The sequence below is a fragment of the Pseudopipra pipra genome, chromosome W (assembly GCF_036250125.1).
Source record: "Pseudopipra pipra isolate bDixPip1 chromosome W, bDixPip1.hap1, whole genome shotgun sequence".
NCBI classification, from domain to species: Eukaryota; Metazoa; Chordata; class Aves; order Passeriformes; family Pipridae; genus Pseudopipra; species Pseudopipra pipra.
This window is the reverse complement of record NC_087580.1, coordinates 4,966,420-4,990,764: the sequence shown is the minus strand read 5'-3', so window position 1 is coordinate 4,990,764 and position 24,345 is coordinate 4,966,420. Positions and strand designations below refer to the sequence as shown.

At 57.1% G+C, this 24,345-nt stretch overlaps 1 long non-coding RNA gene and 1 pseudogene across 2 annotated transcripts; one reads left to right on the top strand and one right to left on the bottom strand.

Annotated features, from left to right (window-relative positions):
- The window catches only part of LOC135404804 (zinc finger protein 850-like), a 133,009-nt pseudogene that overhangs the window by 361 nt on the left and 108,303 nt on the right, over positions 1-24,345 (bottom strand).
- Positions 2,221-3,115, top strand: LOC135404486 (uncharacterized). 2 transcript variants are annotated; one of them, XR_010425670.1, is made up of 3 exons: positions 2,221-2,378; positions 2,477-2,515; positions 2,870-3,115. It is a non-coding gene; the product is annotated as an uncharacterized LOC135404486 (long non-coding RNA). The 2 variants fall into 2 exon arrangements; XR_010425671.1 differs by having other exon boundaries at positions 2,867-3,115.

Sequence of the window (24,345 nt, the reverse complement as noted above, 5' to 3'; positions counted from 1 at the left end):
AGCAGCTTGGTGCTTGTGCTGAAGCTCTTCCCACATTGCAAGCACTTGTAGGGCCATTCCCTGGTGTGGATGCAACGGTGTTTGCAAAGGCTGGAGCTGTCCCTGAAGCTCTTCCCACACTCCCCACATGTGTAGGGCCTTCCCCACTGTGGATCATCTGGTGACTGAGGAGGTGGGAGCTCCGTTTGAAGCTCTTCCCACACTCCCCACATGTGTAGGGCCGTTCCCCAGTGTGGATCATTTGGTGGCTGAGGAGGTGGGAGCTCCGTTTGAAGCTCTTCCCACACTCCCCACACGTGTAGGGCCGTTCCACACTGTGAATGCGATGGTGGGTGCGGAGGGTGGAGCTATGCCTGAAGCTTTTCCCACACTCCCCACATTTGTAGGGCCGTTCCGCAGTGTGGATGTTCTGGTGGCTGAGGAGATGGGTGCTCCTGCTGAAGCTCTTCCCACATTCCAAACACCTGAAGGGCTTTTCCCTGCTGGGAGGCTGCTCAGGGACCACCAGCTCGCAGCTCCGCCTCAAGCTCCGGCCGCCTTCCCGGCACACGCTGGCTCTTTCCTCCTCACAGCCCCCTGGGCTGGCTTTGCAGCCCCTCCTGCGGGGGCATCTCCGGCCCTTTTCCTCCCCGCTGCCTTCCTGCGTTGGGGAGCCCTTCAAAACGGCCTCTCCCACCAGGCTCTGCCGCCGGGATTTGTCCTCCGCGCTCTCCGGCCTCACCTCGGGGCCTGGGGCAGGAAGCAACAAGGACACGCAGGGGATTTGTCTCCGGCCCAAAGGAAAGCCCAAGGACATCCCCCCAACTCCAGCCCCGGCAGGACGGCCACAAAAGACCGACCCAAAGGGGCACTGACTTCCTCCTCACCTGCTTGGGGGACCCGCGGCATCTTCCTCTTCCTCACAGCCTCCTCCTCCATCCGACCAAGCTTTGGGAAGCAGAAATCCTGATGGGGGGGAAACAAGGTGTGAGCGCATTGCCTTGGGGGTTCCTCCTTCCCAAGTCCAGCTCTAGGACTCACCGGGCAACTTGTGCCCATAAAAACCCACAAAACAACAACATTCAGCCCAAAATCCCCACCCAGAATTCCCCATCTCTCCTCTCTGTGATTAGGGGGGTCCCCCCTGTCTGGCCTGATGGCACTTCTGCCTGCATTGGGGGTCCCCCTCCTCCAGGCTGCCGGGGGTCCTGCGGCTCCGGGGGGTTCCCACTCGCCGGGGCCCCTTTAGTGTTGCCAGGGGGGTCCCAGGGCTCACTTCTCCCCACTCTGCCTCCCGGGGCTGGCCAGCCCTCCTCTCTCGCCTCCCACCCTCGCAAACCTCTTGGTGCTCTCGGCTCCCACCCCGCCTCAAGGCCCCCCCTCCTCTCCACACTCCAAGGCCTTCCCCCTCTCCGGGACCCCCGCTTAAGGGGCCCGGCGCTCCCTCTCTGCTCCCCCCCCCTCCAGCATTCCGGGGGTCCCCCAGCTCCGGGATCGCCCCTCTCCGCTCTCCCCACTCCGCGGCTACCGGGGTTCCCCCCCGGCTCTCACGGGGGGCCCCCAAACCGCTCTCGCCCCCCCGCCATTGCCGAGCGACCGCCAGGACCTTTTGGCTGCTCTTCTTTGTGCTCCCGCTCGGCTCCTCCCTCGGCTGGGCCGCCGCTTTTGGCGGGTTTCCTCCTCCGGGATCCGCCCCCCTGCAGCCCTTCCCCCACTGGCCCAGCCCTCCTGCCCCCCACGGACCCCCTTGGGCCCCCCTCTGACCCCACTTGCCCAATAAGTCTGATTATACAGACAAGCAATTGGTTTTAATCCACAAAACCCAAATGTAGAACCCAGCACCCTGGGCCATGAACAAAGTGCTGTTCCTTGCCCCCCCCCCCCGAGTCCAAAGTAAAGGGAGAGGGAAAAACCTGCTGGTGGGAGAGCTGTTGCAGTCTGGTCAAAAGTGGTGGTTGCAGTCCAGTTGAGGGGGGTGGTCTCAGGCTGGTTGAGAGCGGTGAGCTGCAGTCCTCCTCTGGATCCCACGAGTGGTAAAAAGGTTCCGAAACTCCAGGTTTATATATTCTCCAGTTCGGGCAGGAATGCCCAGTCCTCCCCTCAGAGTGGGGAATTCCAAATAAGGCTATGAGGATGCTCAGTCCATAAAAGGCTATGAGGATGCTCAGTCCATAGAAGGGTAGGAGGGTGCTCAGGACATCCCCCCCACCTCACAGGCCTCTCCTGACAACAGTTCCTGGGAAAATGGCATGGAAGGCCATAGAATCCACAGTTTTGGGCTACACCCATCCAGTGAGGAATCGGTCCCAGCTGTTCTAACTAGGACACTGTGTCCGTCATCGCTGCCATCATCATCATCATCGGCCTCCTGGGAGTCGGTGTCTGGAAGCTCCGATCCGGTAACTCCCGGGATGGGGGTTTGGAAGGGGCACGGATCTGCCCGGCAGCATTCCAGGGATCCTGTGCCACGGCTGCTGATCCCGCTTTCTTTCCATAGGGAAGAGGGAGGGGAATGGATACGACCCCGCGCCCACCAGTGAGTCCCAGCAGCGTGTGTGGATCCAGATCCTCTGGGCAAGGATCCCAGGATGGATGCCGGGATTCCAGAGGGGAATGGGGGCCTAATGGCTGGAGCGGGATTGGAAGGGGATTCCAGCTCAGGGCAGGATTCCAGAGTGGGATCAGGTGCAATTGTGGATTGGGATCAGGGCTGGATTCTGGAGTGGGATTGGGGTGGGATGGATGGAGTGGGATTGGGGTGGGATGGACGGAGCAGGATCAGGAGGGAATCCGGGGCAGTTCCTACTCTCCCTGGGCTCCACAGCCGGCTCCATCCCCTGGGATGGGAACAGGGACATGGTGACTCCTTTCCCCGCTCTCATCCCAGCAGGAATCACAGCCTGAGCAATCCCGGAGCTGGATCCGCCCCTTCCCTCTCCCTGCGGAAAGGCAGGAGCTGCTGGCAGAGCTCATCCTGCTGCTCCCACCCACCCCGGCCCCCCTGCGGCTCTTCCCGATGGATCAACTTCCTGCTTTTTCCCGTGTGGAACCCAGGACCACAATTATTCCTGAGGCTTTAATTTGGGTGTGAAAATCTCCTGCTTTGGGCAATAAATCCTGGCTCCCTCCTCCGGCATCTGGCAGTTCCTCTCTGGGAACCAGGACTGGGAATGGGGACAGGGGGGCTTGGATGGGGACACTGGGAGCAGGTTGGGGACAGCAGGAATGGGGATGGGAACTCCAGGAATGGGAATGGGGACATTGGGAGCAGGCTGGAGTCACCAGGAATGGGAATGGGGACACCATGAGACAATGGGGAAAGGGATGGGGACACCAGGAGGAGGATGGGAAGCCCAGGGGAAGGTTGGGGACACTGGAGCAGGCTGGGGACATCAGGAATGGGATGGAGACGCCAGGAATAGCAATGGAGACATTGGGAGCAGGTTGGGGACAGCAGGAACTGGGAATGGGGACACCAGGAATTGGAACGGGGACATTGGCAGCAGGTTGGAGACACCAGGGACTGGGAATGGGGACATCAGGAATGGGATGGTCACACTGGGAATGACAGTACCAGGAATGGAGTGGGAACACAAGGGACAAGGATGGGGACACTGGGAACTGATGAAGAGGAGCAGAGACCCCAGACTCACCTAAACCCCTCTGAGCATTGAGGGCCAAGAGAAGCTCTGCCTGAGCTCTGCCCATTATTAATACGTATAGACAGATGTAATCGCATGAATATGATTTATCACATTTAATCACATATGAAAATTGTATAAAACCTCTGATTTTGTGTGGTGCAAACCACGCTCACTCCCGACGTTGGCAATAAATCCCTTTGGTGTTCAAAAGATCCAAAACTCTCTGAGCAGTTCTTCGGACCGGGTTTTTCAGCATCACAGAGGCAAAGGCACAAACTTAGGGATCCCCTCAGAGTTCCACATTCTCACCAAAGCTCCCCTCTCAGCTTCCTTTACATTGACCTCTTCCTGCAAGGACCTCCTTCCCATTCTGCTGATGCTTCTCAGGTTGTGTACCACCAGAAAAAAACCAAATGCCAAGGGATGTGCTTAGATTCACCAAGGATACAGCCCACCAGAATTAACACCTGATTCAGACTGGCAGGAAAATGCTCACCTGGCTCCTCTGCCCCCCAGTGCCCAAAGCCCACCCCACAGCTTGCATCCCACCTGGAAAGAACAAAAAGACGCTCACAGAACGACCTTTGAAGAGAAGTGCCTGTCAGAACTGCAAGGAGGGATGCAGAACAATCTCACGTGGGGGATATTCTCTGCTCTGCCCTGCAGACCCTTGTGCTGGGGTCAAAACTCAGCCTCTCTGCTTCCCTCTCCTGAGGGACTTGTTCTTAGACATCCCTTTCCCCTCCCGGCAATTCCCAAGCCTGGACCCGGCTCCCATCCCCTCTCTGCCTCAGAGCCCTCAACTTCTCTTGCAGAGAGCTGGCCCACAGCCTGCGCTGGGGCAGCAGTTCCTTCCTGGGCCCATTCCAGCTGCCGTCATGGGGACACTTCCATTTTCTGGGCCAGGCCCCAGAGGCAATCCCAGCCAGTCCTGCCCCTCGTCCCCAGCCCGGCTCACTGACTCCTGGTGGCCCCTGGAAGCCAAGAGCCAAAGGCCGACCCCCCCAGAGTGCAGCCCCACCCATCTGCACTGGGGCCCCAGGGCTTCCCTTTCCCAAGCAGCCCCTGCAAAGCCTTGTCAGAGAGAAAACTGGGTGACCCGAGTCCTGGATGCTTTTAGGAAAGAGGTCTGAACATTTCTTGACTAATGCCCCAGGCAGACGCTGCAGGAAGAAGAGCTCAGGCCGCCTGGCTCTGGTGTCCCTGGGGCTCAGCCTGTGCCCCATTGCTGGGCAGGGGCTGAGCCCCACCTCTGCCTCGGGGCCTTGGCCAAAGGGCTGGCAAGGAAGAGGCCCAGCAGCCTTGGGGCCTGCCCAGCTTTCCTCCTCCCTGGGGGCTCTCAGTCCTCCCCTGACACCGTGTGGGTCCAAGGCCTTGCTGGCTTCGGGCTCACGGCCCGCCGGCACCATCCCAGTGGCCTGACCCCCCTCCTTCCCCTCTCTCCAGCCTCTCCTGCCTTTTCTGGCAAGGGGCCATCCAAGGAAAACCCCGGTACTCAGCAATGGCACCTGTGGCACGGCTGCAAGGCTCGAGTGGGCCAGGCAAGAGCAGGAGCACCGAGAGCCTGAGGAGCCAGCAGATGCCCTGGCTGGGCATCGTGCTGCTGCGGGACGAGCTGACACCTCTGCACAGTCTCTGCCCGTCCCTGCCAGACGACTTCTGCCCAGGCTCTGGGCACGGGGACGGAGCACTGACAGTTTTCAGCCACCGCGCTGTTCCACAGAGGCTGTGATGTCACAAGGCCCTTGCCTGGCAGCCAGGAGATGGGCAAGGCAAGGCAAGGACGGAGCCTCTGAGCCACCAGCACGCTGTCCCCAAAGGCTGGGGTGGCACAGAAGCCCAGAGTCCCTGAGGTTGGCAGAGACTTGTGAGATCAGCCGGCATCCAGCCTACGCCCCATCTCCAGCCCGTCAAGCAGACCACGGCACTCAGTGACATGGCCAGTCTTTGCTTAAACACCTCCAGGGACGGTGACTCCACCACCTCCCTGGGCAGCCCAAAAAGCTCTGAGGCATCACACCTCTTCTTTTACAGTTCTATCACAACTTTTTATAAGTCAATCATATTATATTATAGAACTCCACTTCTATGTTGGTTACGTACACCTTTTATGTACCTTTATGTACCTTTTATAGACCTTTTAATGCCTTAATAAAATCCCAGGGATCTTGCTTGGAACTCCCCGCATCCAGGGACTGAGAGGATCTCCCTGAATAACACTTTCAGTGGGCACTGGAATCCTCAGGGTCCTGGAACCCCTGGAGCATCAACAGCTTTGTCCCTCCAAAGGGGTCCCAATTTGTTTCCAATGGTTCAAGGATACAAAATAAACCAAATACCAGTTTCCAAACCAAATCAACTTATAAGTCCAGAAATCACAAGTTAATATCCAAAATACCAGAAAGGATTTCTTCAAGATTCTTTCTTTGCAACCTGAAGTACCCATAATACAAAATTAACCAAATACCTGTTTCCAAAACCAAAGAAACCAAATACCAGTTCCAGAACCAAATAAACCAATGAGTCCAGACTCCCAAATTAAGATCCAAAATCATGGCTGGGCTTCGCGAATGAAGATTTGGGAAGGGCTCTGGCCACATTTGCTACAAGCACACTGGTGGCTAAAGAGGCCAATACAAGATAGACACATCCGACTGCAAAAGGCAGAGCAGAAAGACTCCTTGGATGGGATCGACACGGTTCTTTCTGCGTTGTCTTTTCTCCTCGATGGTGATCCTGCTGCGTTCTCAAAGGAAGCAGCAGCGTTAGAGATGGGGTGTCTCCAGACCTCCCGACTGGAGGCCAGAGTAGACCAGTGATGAAGATCAATGTGGCCAAGGCTAAGATGTTGTTTCAGGCAGTCCTTGTATCTCCTCTTCGGGGCTCCTCTCTTGCGGCAGCCGGTGGCAAGTTCACCACAGAGCACGATCTTAGGGAGGGGGTGGTTGGTCCTTCATCCTGGAGACGTGCCCTGCCCAGCACAGCTGTGTTCTCAGCAACATGGCCTCAATGCTTGTGACTGCTGCTTGTTCTAGAACAGATGGATTGGTCACATCATCTGACCAGTGGATGTTTAGGATTGTACGGAGGCAGCGTTGATGGAAGCGTTCCAGGAGTCGCAGGTGGTGGCTGTAGATGACCCATGATTCGGATCCATATAAAAGAGTAGACAGCACAATGGCTCTGTAAACACTGATCTTTGTGCTTTTCTTCAAGTGTTTATTTTGCCAAACTCTTTTATGGAGTTTTCCAAAAGCACTAAATGCCTTTGCTAACCTGTTGTCCATCTCTCCGTCAATCTTACCATCCGAGGAGATGAGGCTGCCCAGGTAATTAAACTGCTGGAGTGATTTGAGCTCTGATTGGCCAATGGTGATGTGGGAATGATGGAAGACTTCCTGAGGTGCAGGTTGATGGAGAACTTCTGTCTTCTTTAAGCTGACTTCCAGCCCAAAGAGCTCAGCAGCCTCAGCAAAGCAGGATGTTAAACGCTGCAGAGCTGCTTCTGTGTGAGCGACGAGGGCGGCGTCATCAGCATAAAGCAGCTCCTGGACAAGATGGTTTAAGGTCTTGGTGTGGGCCTTCAGTCACCTTAGGTTGAAAGGGCTTCCATCAGTACGGTATCGGATGTAGATCCCGTCCTGATCATCAAGGTCTGCCGTGGCCCTTTGGAGCATCCTGCTGAAAAAGACTGTGAATAGGGTTGGAGCGAGAACGCAGCCTTGTTTCACACCACTGGTTATTAGAAAGGGCTCAGAAAGTGCATTGCCATAGCTGACTTGGCCGTGCTGATCCTCATGGAGTGAGATGATCTCTTTGAGGAACTTGGGGGGACAACCTAAACGTTCCAAAATCTGCCACAGACCTTTCCTGCTCACAGTATCAAAAGCCTTGGTGAGGTCAACAAAGGTTCCATAGAGACCTTTGTTCTGTTCCCTGCATTTCTCTTCCAGTTGTCTGAGAACAAATCCCATGTCTGTGGGGCTCCTGTTGGCTCTGAAACCACATTGGCTTTCAGGAAGGATTCCTTCTGCTATAGTGGGTATTAGTCTGTTCAAGAGTATTCTTGCCAGGATTTTGCCAGCAATGGGGAGCAGAGTAATACCCCGGTAATTTCAGCAGTCTGATTGTGCTGGTTTAAAGGTAAACTAGCAGGGGAAATGAACTCAACCCAAAGGAGAGATTATAAGTCAGAATAACAATTTAATAAAATAACACAATAAGTACAATTATACAGACAAACAGTTGGTTTTAACTCACAAAACCCAAATGTATAACCCAGCACCCTGGAGCATGAACAGAGTGGTGTTTGTTGGGCCCCCTGGGCCCAAAGTAAAGGGAGAGGGGAAAAAATACCTGTTGGTGAGAGTGGTGGTGCAGTCTGGTCAAGAGTGGCGGTTGCAGTTGGGTCGAGAGTGGTGATCTGCAGTCTGGTTGACAGTGGTGGTCACGGTCTGACTGAAAAGTGGTGGGTGCAGTCTGGTTGAAGAGACATCGATGACAGCACAGGCAGAGCAGTGACATCACAGGGACAGTGGTGACATCAGAGGGACATTGGTGACATCACAGGGACAGCAGTGACATCACAGAGAAAGTGGTGACATCACAAGCAGAGCTGTGACATCACAGGGACAGCAGTGACAACACAGAGACAGCGGTGACATCACAGGGACAGCGGTGACATCACAATAACAGCAGTGACATCACAGGGACAGTGGTGACATCAAAGGGACCTCGGCGACATCACAGGGACAGCAGTGACAACACAGGTACATCGGTGACATCCAGCGGACAGCAGTGAAATCACAGAGGCAGTGGTGACATCACAGAAACAGCAGTGACATCACAGAGACATTGGTGACATCACTGGGACAGCAGTGACATCACAGAGGCATTGGTGGCATCACAGGGACAGTGGTGACATCACAGTCATAGCAGTGACATCACAGGCACAGCAATGACATCACAAAGACATCCATGACATCACAGAGACATCAGCGACATCACAAAGACAACGGTGATGTCACAGGGACAGCGGTGACATCACAGGGTCAGTAGTGACATCACAGCTACAGCGGTGACATCACAGAGATAGTAATGACATCACAGAGACAGCAGTGGCATCACAGGGAAATTGGTGACATCACAGAGAAAGCGGTGAAATCACAAAGAGAGCAGTGACATCACAGGGACATCAATGACATCACAGAGACATCGGTGACATCACAGGGACAGCAGTGACATCACAATAAAAGCAGTGACATCACAGAGACAGCGGTGACATCACAGGGAAATCAGTGACATCACAGAGACAGCAGTGACATCAGAGACAGTGGAGACATCACAGAGGCAACAGTGACATCACAGGGACAGCAGTGACATCACAAAGACAATGGTGACATCACAGAGACAGCAGTGACATTACAGGGACAGCAGTGACATCACAGGGACAGCAGTGACATCACAGGGACATCAATGACATCACAGAGACACTGTTGACATCACAAAGACAGCAGTGACATCACAGGGGCAGGAGTGACATCACAGAGACAGTGGTGACCTCACAAAGACAGTGGTGACATCACAGAGATATTGGTGACATCACAGAGACAGAGGTGATGTCACAAAGACAGCAGTGACATCACAAAGACAGCGGTGACGTCACAGAGACATCAGTGACATCACAGACACAGTAGTGACATCACAGCGACAGCAGTGACATAACAGGGACAATAGTAACATCACAGAGACAGCAGTGACATCACAGGGACATTGGTGACATCACAGGGACAGCAGTGACATCACAATAACAGCAGTGACATCACAGACACAGCAGTGACATCACAGGGACAGCGGTGACATCACAAAGACAACGGTGACATCACAAAGATATCAGTGACATCACAGAGATATCAGTGACATCACAGAGACAGTGGTGACATCACAGGAACAGTAGTGACATCACAGGGACATTGGTGACATCACAGGGACAGTAGTGACATCACAAGGACATTGGTGACATCACAGTCACAGCAGTGACATCACAGGGACAGCAGTGACATCACAGGCACAGCAGTGACTATTACGACCCGCCCCAGGAAAAAGGCGGGGGGGTAACTCAGGTTTTATCAATAATTCCCTTGGGGTGGATTAAAGTGAAATGACACTAAATAATCGGTGTCTGAAAACATATTGACAAGGTTTATTTTAACAATTCTGTATCAACAGGTATGCCAGCATTTTGGGGGCTGTCTGATAACAAGGCAACCCTTTTGGGGGAGGAGAAAAATGCATAGGGGAGAGAAAGACAGGGTAAGAGTAAGGGAGAGCAAGGAAAAAGAAAAGATGAGAGTGGTAAAAACGTATATAGTCACCGCCCACTGGATCCAGCCATGTAAAAAGCAATGGTCTGGATCCGCAGGCGGTGGGGGGAGAAGAAGGAAAAATCGCCCCCCAACCCCCCAAAGTCACCAGTCAATATCCATATCCTTTGCACCTCCCCCAACGCGGGGAGTTGTTTTCATAGGGTGGTGTCCCCCTTTTTGGCGCGGAGTTCATGTGGAGGGCGTGGTAAACTCGGCTCTTCCTGCCTTTTTGGGGCTTGACATCTTCTGCACTGGAGGAGGGGGATGGGCCCAGTTGCCCATCAGAAAGTCAAAAGCCTGCAGAAGTCTCTTAGAATGCATAAATCATTAACTGTTCCAGTCTCTGACACTCCCCCAGAGCAGCGCTCGGGGGGAGATCTCTGCTCTCAACCTCCAGCAGTGACCTTGGGGGGTCCCCAGCCAAGGTAGGAATCTCCACACACCCCCCAAGAAGGGTTCTGTTGGAAGAACCTGCCCCTGGGAAAGGGGACTGGCCCTTTCTGGTAGAAACCCATGGACTGACAGTCCTTGGACTCCAGGGGTTCCCTCACCATCAGGGGCTTCATTTGGGGTCAAACCAGTCTGGGGTCCAACATCTCCTGCCTTGTCCCGGCCCCCTCTCAGCTCAGCACTGACCCCTTTGCAAATGGGGCATTGTCTTGGGGCCATTGCAGGGGGGATGTCCTGCCCCAGTGTCCCAGTGTTCCTTTAATTCCCAAAGGCCCTGCAGTGTCCCAGTGGCCCCTTGATTCCATGACCTTCTGAAACACCTCAGGCTTCCTTTGGTTCCATGAGGCCCCCCTGTCACAAAGGCCCCTGGATTCCATGAATTCCGCAGTGTCACAAGGTTCCTTTTTTTCCATAGGGCCCTGCAGTGTCCCAATTGTGCCTTGATTCCAGGAGTATCCAAATTCTCCCCGGGTTCCTTTGGTTTCAGGAGGTCCCGCAGTGTCCCAGCGGCCCCTTCATTCCAGGCAGGCCCAGGGAGACGAAGGCAAAGACGGAGCCCCGACCCCCGTCAGCATCTTGGGGGGGCGGGGGGGAACAGGACCCGGGAAACGGCGGCGGCTGCTGGGAAGGGACTGGGATGGACTGGGATGGACTGGGATGGACTGGGATGGGCGGGGATGGACTGGGATGGACTGGGATGGACTGGGACACCAGGATACACCGGGACCAGGACTGGGACCCAGCAGGACTTCCCCCCCGGGAGCAGGATCTGAGCACACTGGGACCCTCCAGGACCAGAACTGGGGCAACAGGGATCATACTGGGAGCAACTGGGACCACACTGAGGGCTACTGGGAGCAACTGGAGGCCACCTAGGATATAGTGGGAGTGCCTTGGAGTCACTGGGATCATACTAGTGCAAACTGGAATGTTACTGGGGCATCTGGGAGTGACTGGGAAGGACTATGAGCATGCTGAGGGCTCTACTGGGATATACTGGGAGTGTCTGCAACCATGGTGGGGGTAACTGGGACCATACTGGGAGTGACTGGTACTACATGAAGGGGAATTAGGACCAGGCTGGGGGCAACTGGAAGGAACTGTGAGTGACTGGATCTACAAGAGAAGCAACTGGGATTGAGTGGGACTGTCAGGAGGGAAGACCGGGATCATACTTGGAGTGACTGGATCTGTGCTAGGGGCAACTGGGAGCAACTGGGACCATGCTGGGGACAACTGGCATCATAATGGGATCACGGTGGGAGAAGCTTGGCCCATGCTGGGAGCATCTGAGACCACACTGAGGGTGACTGAGGTCATACTGGGATCATACCAGGAGTGAGTGGGATCATGCAGGAGGTGATTGGGATCATACTGGAAGCAACTGGGAGTGCACTGGGGATGACTGGAAGTGGCTGTGAGCAACTGGGATCATGCTGGAAGCTTCTGGGGGCAACTGGGAATGAGTGGGACCACATGGAGGAAACTGGGAGCAACTGGGAGAGACCAGGAGTGACTGGGATCATCCTGGGACTGACTGGGCGCTGAATCCGAAAAATCAGCCCGAGAAACTGCTCAGAGACTTTTTTATCTTTAAGCAGCAAGGTATTTGTTTATTCAACGTTGGCAGCAAGCCAGCTCGCGCTGGACGAACTTGCTCCAAGGCTCCACACAAAATCAGCATTTTTATACAATCTTCAGCTGTGATTAAATGCATATTCAAGTGATTCCAACATCTATCTCTGCATATTAATAACAGGCGGAGTATAGGTGGAGCTCAGGCGGGGCTTGGGGTGGTGCTTCTCTTGGCCCTCAATCCTGAGGGAACTTCCACTCTTCCTCCATGGCTCTGGGGGCTTCAACTCATCTTCCTCAGCTTGACCTTCCTTCTCTTCCATTCTTCTTGACCCGCTCCCTGAAGCTTGGAAAAAGCCCTGGCTCCCGGCCTATTCCTCCTATTCCAATGTCTCCCTGATCCTGCTGTCTCTCTAATTTATCCCCTCTAGGCCTAGGACATGTTCCTGTACTATTCTCTGAAGCTTTGCTCCAGTCAGTAGAACAGAACGAGCACAGATGGTCTTGGCTGTTGGGAGCTTGTTAGCAGGCCCAAATTTCTTAGTGAACTCTTTTGGGCCTGGCCTCCTGTTTCACCAGGGACACAGCCCGGGCCCGGGTGTTCCCATTCCCATTCCACGGGTTTGCATTCCTGTTCCAGGTGTTCCCATTCCCATTCTAGTTGTTCCCATCCCATTTCAGGTGTCCCCATTCCCATTCCAAAAGTTCCCATTCCCATTCCAGGTGTTCCCATTCCCATTCCACGTGTTCCAATTCCCTTTCCAGGTGTTCCATCCCATTCTAGGTGTCCCCATTCCCATTCCTGGTGTCCCTCCTCCCATTCCTGGTCTTCCCATCCCACCTCTGTTTTCCCTATTCCCATCCCAGGTGTTCCCATTCCCATTCCTGCTGCCCCCATTCCCATTCCTAGTGTCCCCAGTCTGCTCCCAATGTCCCCATTCCCATTCCAGGTCTTCCCATTTCCATTCCTGCTGTTTCCATCCCATTGCTATTTTCCCCATCCCATTCCTGATGTCCCCATTCCCATTCCAGGCATTCTCATTATCATTCCAGGTGTTCCCATTCTCATTCCAGGTGTTCCCATTCCCATTCCAGGTGTCCCCATTCCCATTCCCCCTGTCCCCATTCCCATTCCTGGTTCCCAGGGAGGAACTGCTGGATGCCGGAGCAGGAGCCAGAATTTATTGCCCAAAGCAGGAGATTTTCACACCAAAATAACCCCCGGTGATGTCACCACTATCCCTGTGATGTCACCGCTGTCCCTGTGATGTCATCAATGTTCCTTTGATGTCACCAATGTCCCCATGATGTCACCGCTGTCCATGTGATGTCATCGATGTCCCCATGATGTCACCACCGTCATTTCCCCTGCTGGTTTACCTTAAAACCAGCACACCAGGTCTGTGCCCAACGGGGGTCCCTGTGGATCATCCAACGCGGGTCCTCCCATGGCTGATGGAGTTGGAGCAGCGGCCGAAGCTCTTCCCGCAGTCGGGGCACTCGGGGCTTCTCTTACCGGTGGGTCCGTTGGTGGGAGGTCAAGGAAGAGCTCTGCGTGAAGCTCTTCCCACACTCCCCACAGTTGTGGGGCCTCTCCCTGATGTGGGTGTAGAGGGTGGAGCTGTCCCACATTCCCTACATGTGTAGGGCTGTTCCCCAGTGGGGATGTGCTGGTGGCTGAGCAGCATGGTGCTTGTGCTGAAGCTCTTCCCACATTGCAAGCACCTGTAGGGCCATTCCCTGGTGTGGATGCAACGGTGTTTGCAAAGGCTGGAGCTGTCCCTGAAGCTCTTCCCACACTCTGCACACGTGTAGGGCCTTTCCCACTGTGGATCATCTGGTGTCGGAGCAGGTTGGAGCTCTGATTGAAGCTCTTCCCACATTCCTCACACAAGTAGGGCCTTTCCCCACTGTGGATCATCTGGTGTTGGAGCAGGTGGGAGATCTGAGTGAAGCTCTTCCCACATTCCTCACACATGTAGGGCCTTTCCCCACTGTGGATCATCTGGTGTCGGAGCAGGTCGGAGCTCTGCCTGAAGCTCTTCCCACATTCCTCACACATGTAGGGCCTTTCCCCACTGTGGATCATCTGGTGTCGGAGCAGGGTGGAGCTCTGATTGAAGTTCTTCCCACATTCCTCACACATGTAGGGTGTTTCCCCACTGTGGATCACCTGGTGTCGGAGCAGGTGGTGGATCTGAGTGAAGCTCTTCCCACACTCCGCACACGTGTAGGGCCTTTCCCCACTGTGGATCATCTGGTGTCGGAGCAGGGTGGAGCTCTGCCTGAAGCTCTTCCCACACTCCCCACATGTGTAGGGCTGTTCCCCACTGTGGATGCGACGGTGGTTGCGGAGGGTGGAGCTCTGCCTGAAGCTCTTCCCACACTCCCCACACATGTAGGGCCGTTCCCCACTGTGGATGTGCTGGTGCCTCAGGAGGTGGGTTCTCTTGCTGAAGCTCTTCCCACATTCCAAACACCTGAAGGGCTTTTCCCTGCTGGGAGGCTGCTCAGGGACCACCAGCTCGCAGCTCCGCCTCAAGCTCCGGCCACCTTCCCGGCACACGCTGACTCTTTCCTCCTCACAGCCCCCTGGGCTGGCTTTGCAGCCCCTCCTGCGGGGCCATCTCCGGCCCTTTTCCTCCCCGCTGCCTTCCTGCGCCGGGGAGCCCTTCAAAACGGCCTCTCCCACCAGGCTCTGCCGCCGGGATTTGTCCTCCGCGCTCTCCGGCCTCACCTCGGGGCCTGGGGCAGGAAGCAACAAGGACACGCTGGGGATTTGCCTCCGGCCCACAGGGAAGCCCAAGGACATCCCCCCAACTCCGGCCCCGGCAGGACGGCCACAAAAGACCGACCCAAAGGGGCACTGACTCCCTCCTCACCTGCCTGGGGGGCCCGCAGCATCTTCCTCTTCCTCACAGCCTCCTCCTCCATCCGCCCAACCTTTGGGAAGCAGAAATCCTGCTGGGGGGGAAAACAAGGGGTGAGCGCGTTGCCTTGGGGGTTCCTCCTTCCCAAGTCCAGCTCTAGGACTCACCGGGCATCTTGTGTCCATAAAAACCCCCAAACCAGCAACATGAAGCCCAAAAACCTCTCCCAGGAGTTCCCTGCTCTGAGGTTTGGGGAGTCCCCCCTGTCTGGCCTGATGGCACTTCTGCCTGCATTGGGGGTCCCCCTTCTCCGGGCTGCCGGGGGTCCCGCGGCTCCGGGGGGTTCCCACTCGCCGGGGTCCCCTTTAGTGTTGCCAGGGGGGTCCCAGGGCTCACTTCTCCCCACTCGGCCTCCCGGGGCCGGCCGACCCTCCTCTCTCAGCTCCCACCCTCGCAAACCTCTTGGCGCTCTCGGCTCCCACCCCGCCTCAAGGCCCCCCCTCCTCTCCACACTCCAAGGCCTTCCCCCTCTCCGGGACCCCAGCTTAAGGGGCCCGGCGCTCCCTCTCTGCTCCCCCCCTCCAGCATTCCGGGGGTCCCCCAGCTCCGGGATCGCCCCTCTCCGCTCTCCCCACTCCGCGGCTACCGGGGTTCCCCCCCGGCTCTCATGGGGGGCCCCCAAACCGCTCTCGCCCCCCCGCCATTGCCGAGCGACCGCCAGGACCTTTTGGCTGCTCTTCTTTGTGCTCCCGCTCGGCTCCTCCCTCCGCTGGGCCGCCGCTTTTGGCGGGTTTCCTCCTCTGGGATCCACCCCCTGCAGCCCTTCCCCCCTTGCCCAGCCCCTTTGGGTCCCCCTTGGGCCCCCCTTGAGCCCCCCTTGGGCCCCCCTTGCCCAATAAGTCTGATTATACAGACAAGCAATTTGGTTTTAACCCACAAAACCCAAATGTAGAACCCAGCACCCTGGGGCATCAACAAAGTGCTGTTCCTTGGGCCCCCCCCCGAGTCCAAAGTAAAGGGAGAGGGGAAAAATACCTGCTGGTGGGAGAGCTGTTGCAGTCTGGTCAAAAGTGGTGATTGCAGTCCAGTTGAGGGGGGTGGTCTCAGGTTGGTTGAGAGCGGTGAGCTGCAGTCCTCCTCTGGATCCCACGAATGGTAAAAAGGTTCCAAAACTCCAGGTTTATATATTCTCCAGTTCAGGCAGGAATGCCCAGTCCTCCCCTCACAGCGGGGAATTCCATAAAAGGATGCTTAGTTCTTCCCTCAGAGCAGGGAATTCCATAAAAGGCTATGAGGATACTCAGTCCAAAAAAGGGTATGAGGATGCTCAGTCCATAAAAGGATATGAGGATGCTCAGTCCATAAAAGGCTATGAGGGTGCTCAGGACATCCCCCCCACCTCGCAGGCCTCTCCTGACAACAGTTCCTGGGAAAATGGCATGGAAGGCCATAGAATCCACAGTTTTGGGCTACACACATCCAGTGAGGAATCGGTCCCAGCTGTTCTAACTAGGACACTGTGTCCCTCATCGCTGCTGTCATCATCATCATCGGCCTCGGGGGAGTCGGTGTCTGGAAGCTCCGATCCGGTAACTCCCGGGATGGGGGTCGGGAAGGGGCACGGATCCGCCCGGCAGCATTCTGGGGATCCTGTGCCACGGGTGCTGATCCCACTTTCTTTCCATAGGGAAGAGGGAGGGGAATGGATACGACCCTGTGCCCACCAGTGAGTCCCAGCAGCGTGTGTGGATCCAGATCCTCTGGGCAGGGATCCCAGGATGGATACCGGGATTCCAGAGGGGAATGGGGACCTAATGGCTGGAGCGGGATTGGAAGGGGATTCCAGCTCAGGGCAGGATTCCAGAGTGGGCTCAGGTGGAATTGTGGATTGGGATCAGGGCTGGATTCTGGAGTGGGATTGGCATGGGATGGATGGAGTGGGATTAGGGTGGGATAGACCGAGCAGGATCAGGTGGGAATCCAGCGCAGTTCCTACTTTCCCTGGGCTCCACAGCCGGCTCCATCCCCTGGGATGGGAACAGGGACAGGGTGACTCCTTTCCCCGCTCTCATCCCAGCAGGAATCACAGCCTGCGCGATCCTGGAGCTGGATCCGCCCCTTCCCTCTCCCTGTTGAAAAGCAGGAGCTGCTGGCAGAGCTCATCCCGCTGCTCCCACCCACCCCGGCCCCCCTGCGGCTCTTCCCGATGGATCAACTTCCTGCTTTTTCCCGTGTGAAACGCAGGACCACAATTATTCCTGAGGCTTTAATTTGGGTGTGAAAATCTCCTGCTTTGGGCAATAAATCCTGGCACCCTCCTCCGGCATCCGGCAGTTCCTCTGTGGGAACCAGGAATAGGAATGAGGACAGGGGGGACTGGGATGGGGACATTGGGGACAGGGATGGGGACACTGGGAGCAGGTTGGGGACAGCAGGAATGGGAATGGGAACTCCAGGAATGGGAATGGGGACACTGGGAGCAGGTTGGAGCCACCAGGAATGGGAATTGGGACACCGGGAATGGGAATGGGGACACGGGAGACCAGGATAGGGATAGTGGTGACAGGAACGGGGACACTGGGAGCAAGCTGGCACAGCAGGAAGTGGGAATGGGGACAGGGATGGCAACCCCAGGAATGGAAATGGGGACAGGGATGGGAACCCCAGGAATGGGAATGGGGACAGGGATGGGAACGTGTCTCTCCAGGAGTTGGTTCAATACAAAGGTCGGTCCCTGGCTCGAGGCCACGGGAAGCCCCTTCTTTGGGAATGTCTGGGAACCAGGTGTCAGAGGTTTGAAAAGAGGTGTTGGAATTGTTTCCCAGTGTCCCCCCCATTCCCATCTGTGTCTCCCGGGATGGGGTGGGTTGGAGCGGAGCCGCAGGCGCTGGGCAGGGGCAGTGGGGGGAGGGCGGCTCTCGGGGACACCGCGGTGGCTGCGGGGAGGGCGGGGGGTCCTTTGTTCGGGGGCTTTTGGGGTTTGTCTGGGACCGGACAGAGTGGGAGCTGGTTTTGGCCACCTTGTTCTCTTTTCCTGAGAGGAAGTTTTTTCCCCACGGGACACCTCGTGGAGAAAGACCGAGAGAGAGAGAGAGAGAGCCCGACCCATCTGGGAGCGAGGTGTTCTGCTTTGGGGACTGCCCCTGGGAAAAGGGACTCCTTCACTGCTGGCTGCGAGCACACGGGGCTGCGAGAGCTTTGAACTGCCGGGACAGTTTCTCCCCCCCACCTGGGGAATTTGGGACTTTGTTTTGTTTCTTCTGAAAGTTTTTGGTTGCACCATTTGTTGTTTATTCAGATTTTGTTAATATAAAGCTGTTTCTTTTCCTTTTCCACACTTCCACCTGAAGTCTCTTAATTTCTAAGTTGTAATCTTCTTAAACTAAGACCCAGTACAACCAAAAATGCCGGGAAAAGGGGGATTGGGCATCCTCAGCCCCCCATCTCCCTCTTGTTTGGGGCAAGTCTGAGCTCCGGGACAATTTATCCTCTGTTTGAGGTTCCCCTAATCTGTGGGAGCCCTGGGTGGCTGGTTTTGGGTTGCCCTGAGCTTTGGGAGCCCTGGTTGGGCATTTTTGGGGGGCCCTGAGCTCCCCCCTCCCCCGCAGCCCACGGACCCCCCGAGCCCCCCAGCCCCGGGGCTGCCGCGGGGCCCCCAACGGCCCTCAGCCAATCTCAAAGCGCCCACGCCGCCCGCGCCCAATCCCAGCGCGCCGCGCTGATGACTCATCAGTCGCCGGGAAGACGCCTCGAAAAAAGGGCCCCAACTGCGCCCTCAGCCAAGCCCAACGCGCCCCAAACCCCCCAAAACGGCGCCGCCCGGCTGGTTTTGGGCTGTCAGCAGCTGTCCGGCGCTGGGCATGGAGCGTGTGCGGGGAGCTGGGGCCGTGCTGGCGGTGCTGGTGGTGCTGGGAGCCCCCCCGGCTGCGGGCGAGGAGCTGTCGGGTGAGCGGGGGGGGCAGGCAGGGGGGTCGGGTGTGAAAAGGGGGGAAAGAGGGGAGAAAAGAGGGGGTGGGAGCCCCAAAATGAGTGCGAGGGGGGTCAGAAGGCCCGGAATGAGCGGGAGGGGAGTGGGAACCCTAAAGTGAAGGCGGGGGGGTATGGGGATTGTGGGGACATTGGGAAAGGGGTGGGAGAGGGGGACAAGGGGGTGTGGGAGAGCAGGCAGAGGGGTGCCATGGGGGTCCCTGGGTGTCCCTTGAGCCCTGGAGCGGTTCCCTGGGGTTCGGGGGGGTTCGGATCTGCGTTGGAGGTTCCCCAACCCCCCTGTCCATCCCCGGGGGGCTGATGGGGGGGTTCCCCCCCAGTCAAGAGCCGGTGCTGGGGCGTCCGTGGGGCAGATGGGGGTGGGAAATGGGGTTCCGGGGTGGCCCCCTGAGCTCCCACCCTGCTGTGGGGGGCTGGAGGATAATGGGGGGGGACGGGGCACCCCCTGACCCGTGTCCTGCACACACAGGGGTGTTCCAGTTTCTAGGAAAGTCCGAGTGTCACTTCATCAAAGGCACCGAGCGGGTGAGGTACATGGAGAGGCACATCCACAACCGGGAGCAGTTCGTGCACTTCGACAGCGTTTGGGGGTCCATGTGGGGGACACCCTGCGTGGGGAGAAGATTGCCAGGGACTGGAACAGCAATCAGCTATGGATGGAGATCATGCGGGATTTTGTGCAGACATACTGCGGGTACAACTACGAGGTGTCCACCCCGTTCCTGGTGAACCGCAGAGGTGAGCGTGGGGCAGAGCGGGTCCCCTCGGGCCCTGCCCCGGGAATGACCCTGGAGCCCCTCAAACCCTCCCTGGGAATTACGCCAGACTCCTAAACCCTCCACGTACCTGTCCCAAGTCTTTTTTCCGTATCCCAGTTCTTCCCAGTCCATCTCTGGGTGCGTGGGAGGAGGTTTTGGGGGTGCTGACCCCCCCGGCTCCCCCCAGAGATGCCACCGGACACCGTCCGCAGCAAGATCCTGGTGGGGCTCAGGGGCTTCGTCTTGGGCTTGGTCTTCCTGGCGCTGGGGCTCGACTTCTACCTGCGGGAGAAGGTAAAGGGGGGTCCCCGGGGGTTTTTTCCCCCCCTTGCTCTCCCACAACCTCTCTGCCCCCCCTTCCCCCCACCCGACTCTCACCCCCTTTTCTCTCCCCACAGAGCTCCTGAGCCGACGGCGGCCGCAGCCCCTCCCCGTGGCCTCGGGCCCAGCCGGGACCCCCCAGTCCATCCCCACGCTGAGTTTGGGGGGCCGTGTGTCCCCCCCGTCCCTGCTTTATTTCTGACCCCAGCTGGCTGCTCCCAGTGTTCCCAGGAAAGCTTCCCAGTTCTCCCCAGTCCCTGTTACTGGGGGCAGTGAGGAGAGGGGGGAGGGGATCCATGTCATAGCTTTACTTCTTCTAAAAAATCAAGTAGGAATTTTTCTTTCCCCTGCCCCACGGGAAAAGAAATATGTTCAATGGGGGAGGGGGCTTTGCCTTGGGTGACTCACACCCACAAAAGAACTGACCCAGCCCACATTGCAGGTTGGGAGCCCTCAGAAGGCTGGGGAGGGGTGGAGTTTTTTGCTTTCTCCTGGGCAATGGGCAAGGCCCTTCACTTTGGCCTTAACTCAGGCAAGGGGTGTGTTGGAGAGGCTCCGAGGTCCTTTTGTTCTCGGCCTGCTCATCTGGCTGTTTGCTGGTTCCCGTTTGCCTTCGTTTCCTGTGCCCTGTTCTGCCCCCAGCCCAGACCTGCTCGGACTTCATGGGACAGGTTTGACCCCCCTCCAGAGGAACCTTTTGGGGAGGAGGTCATCCTTTCCCTCCTCCGCTCCCTTGTTGGCAGTGGCGTGTGTTCATCGGCCAAAAGGGGGAATTCCCGGCCACAGCCAGCCACAGACAGCGGGAGTTTCGTGGGAAGAGCCCCTTTTTCTCCTTTTCCACTTTTTCCCTTTTTGTTGTTCTGCCAATACACAGATATCCTTTAAGAAAGAGCTGTTATTTTTCCTTTTTCCATACTGCCTCAACTGGAATCTCTTAATTTCTGGTTTACAGTTGCTTAGAGGGAGGAGTTTGGTTTTCCTCATAACTCATCCCCCTTAGCAAAACACTTCAGTCTCATTCAACTGAGACAGAGGTGCTGCCCCATGCTCCTGCCCTTGCTATTGCACATCCCCACATCCCAGAGCCCCAGCAAGAGTCCTGAGGAATGAGTCAGGCACAGGATCTCCCTTCCCAGAGCTGGAGGTCCGGCCTTGGCCCTTTGCAAGAACAAAACAAATCCAGATTTATTCAGCATCACAGACCCTGGGACTTTGCTTGTCCCCACCTGTCATCACTGCCTCCAGTTTTCGGCTCTAACTGGAAGCAGGGGACAATTTCTGAGTGCTGGCCCTCAGTGGGACCCATTAACGCCAGGAGAAACTGTGGACTTGGATCTGACTTGGAATTCTTCAGAGGTTTCTTTAACTTGTCTTTGTCTGATGTTCAGGGACTCATCCCCAACCCCCGAGGGTCATTCAGTGCCTGGGGCTGTGTCTGTGCTGCTGAGCTGGGCCGGGCTCCTGGCACACAGGGAGCTCCTGGCAAGCGGGCAGCGCTGCAGAGAGACAGCTCTGCCCAGGAGCAGCTCCTCTGCACAGCCCAGCAGGGCTGAGGGCACTGCCAGGGCAGCTCAGGGACACCAGCAGGGCACAGACAGAGCTTCAAGGGGCTCAGGGTTGGGAGGGTGACTGAGAGCTCCCTGCAGGAGGAATCTTGGCAGGGCTGCACACGGGCAGTCTGTGGCTGCAGGGCAGTGCAGGGGCAGCTCCTGGAGGCATCTCCTAAAGCTGACCCAGCCCCAGCCGATGGGATGGGTGAGGAGGGGGCTGTTGGGAGGCATTTTGGAAATGCTGCGAAGCCAGGGGTGCAACCAGGGGTGCCCAGGGCTGTGGGGCAGAGCAGGGTCCTGCAGCCCAGGGTGCTGTGCTGGGCAGGGACTCTGCTGCCTGCCAGAGGCAGCTCTCAGCCAGCCCGGGGAGCTGCTCCAGGGCTGGGGGAGACGGGCTGTGGGCAAGGAGCAAACCCCAATTGACAGGGGAAGGCAGGGCAGGGCCCTTCTGCTGTCGAGACGGTGCAGGACATGTCAGGAATGATCACAGCTCCAAATGACTGCTGGGGGTTTCTAAGAGGAATTTTCAGGAAATGCAGCAAGGCAGGGGCATCCTGAAAGGGAAGGATCCTGTACTTCCAGTGTTCTGCTTCGGGTTCCCAGGGATGGGCAATGAGAAAGATCAATTCATGTCTCCATTCAGGAGGAAGCATGGAAAATCCAAAGCTCTTCTTCTTTGAGGGCAATGGTGCAGGGAGTGTCAGAAATCAGCCCCCTGGGCCTCACAGGCAGCAGCAGTGGTGCTTTTCCAGCCTCCTCAGGGTTGCTCTGCTGTTGCCATCAGAGCCTGCCCAGCCAGAGGTACCCCTGGCACCAGAGTGCCCTGTGCTGGGAGGGCTCTGCAGGGCAGAGCTGAGCACCCAGGGCTGGGATGGGCTCTGGATGCACTGCCAGGGCCCAGCCCTGGGCACAGGGAAGCAGCTGCTGGCAGGGACAGCTCCAGGCAGCAGAGCCTGAGCACTCCTCTGCATCGCCCTCTGCTCAGCTGCACAGGGAAAGAGGGAAGAGTTGGGAGGAATTGATTTGGCAAGTGGAGTCTTCACAAAAACCCACTTTTTTTCCAGGCATCTTTGAAGGGGATCATCCACCAACAGAGAGGTGCAAATAGCACAGGGAACCTGTGTGCTGACCAGCAGGTCACTTGTGGGCAGAGCAGCTCTCCTGAGTCTGCACTGGGGCACAGGGAGCCCTTTGGGACCTCAGAGCTGTCCAGGGTTCAGGCTGAGAGCAATGGGGAGGGTGAGAATTCCTGCCCAGTCAAGGAAAGTGCTCTCATAGAGCAGCACAGAGCTGAGCTGAACAAAGTTCCCCCAAAGAAATCCAAAGAATTTGGAGGAGATTGTAAAGCAGCAGAGGATTGACTCAAGGCAGCCCTGCCCTGACTGTGCTGCCTCTCCTGTCCCCTCCCCAGCGCGGGACGCGCAGAGGCCGCCCGGCTCCCCCCAGCCAAGGCCTGCCGGGCCCCGCCAGCAGCGGCTGCTGGCCCAGTCACTTCCAGTCACTCCCAAGAGGATCCCAGTTGCCCTCAAGGTGGTCCCAGTTGCTCCCAGTCCCCCCCACGATGGTTCTTTTCCCTCTCAGGGACTCCCAGTCTGAGTCCAGTATGGCCCCAGGCACTTTCAGTCACTGCCTGGAGGAGGCCATTTGCCCCTGCATGGTCCCAGTTGCTCCCAGGATGATCTCAGTATGTGTCCAGTATGTGTCCCAATATGGCCCCAGGAACTTGCTGACACTTGCAGTACAAATCCACTTTGATCCCAGTAATCCCAGTATGGTTGCAGTGCCTCTCACATACTCCCAGTAGTATTGCAGTCACTCCCAGGATGATCCCAGTATGAGCCCAGCAGGGGCCCAGCTGCACCCAGTATGATCCCAGTTGCCCCCAGTGTGGTTGCTCCTAGATGGATCAGGAATGGGGAGCCCTTTGTGCCCCCCCCTTGTGTCACCCTGATCCGAGGGAGCTTTGGGGGGACATCTGCACCCCAACACAGCATCCAACACATCCCAAAGTGTGCTGGGACCCCCTTGAACCTGGGAATTGAGGGGAACCATGGAAAAACCCTTGTCAGAGAGAAAATTGGATGACCTGAGTCCTGGATGCTTTTAGGAAAGAGGTCTGAACTTTTCCTGAAGAATGGGGGGGGGTGACTTTTTTATTCTTGACCTTTCCAGTTCTCCATTTGGAGACAGGATGTCCTCTGGGCCAAGGTTTTGTTCCCTTTGCAGTGAGTGCAGCCTCAGAGGGCTGAGCCCTCTCTGGCTGGGCTTGGCCTCTCCTGCAGAGACTCAGGCCTGGCTGGGCTGCCCCAGGCAGACGCTGCAGGAAGAAGAGCTCAGGCCGCCTGGCTCTGGTGTCCCTGGGGCTCAGCCTGTGCCCCATTGCTGTGCTGGGGCTGAGCCCCACCTCTGCCTCGGGGCCTTGGCCAAAGGGCTGGCAAGGAAGAGGCCCAGCAGCCTTGGGGCCTGCCCAGCTTTCCTCCTCCCTGGGGGCTCTCAGTCCTTGCCTGACACCGTGTGGGCCCAAGGCCTTGCTGGCTTCGGGCTCACGGCCCGCCGGCACCATCCCAGCGGCCTGACCCCCCTCCTTCCCCTCTCTCCAGCCTCTCCTGCCTTTTCTGGCAAGGGGCCATCCAAGGAAAACCCCGGTTCTCAGCAATGGCACCTGTGGCACAGCTGCAAGGCTCGAGTGGGCCAGGCAAGAGCAGGAGCACCGAGAGCCTGAGGAGCCAGGAGATGCCCTGGCTGGGCATCGTGCTGCTGCGGGACGAGCTGACACCTCTGCACAGTCTCTGCCCGTCCCTGCCAGACGACTTCTGCCCAGGCTCTGGGCACGGGGACGCAGCGCT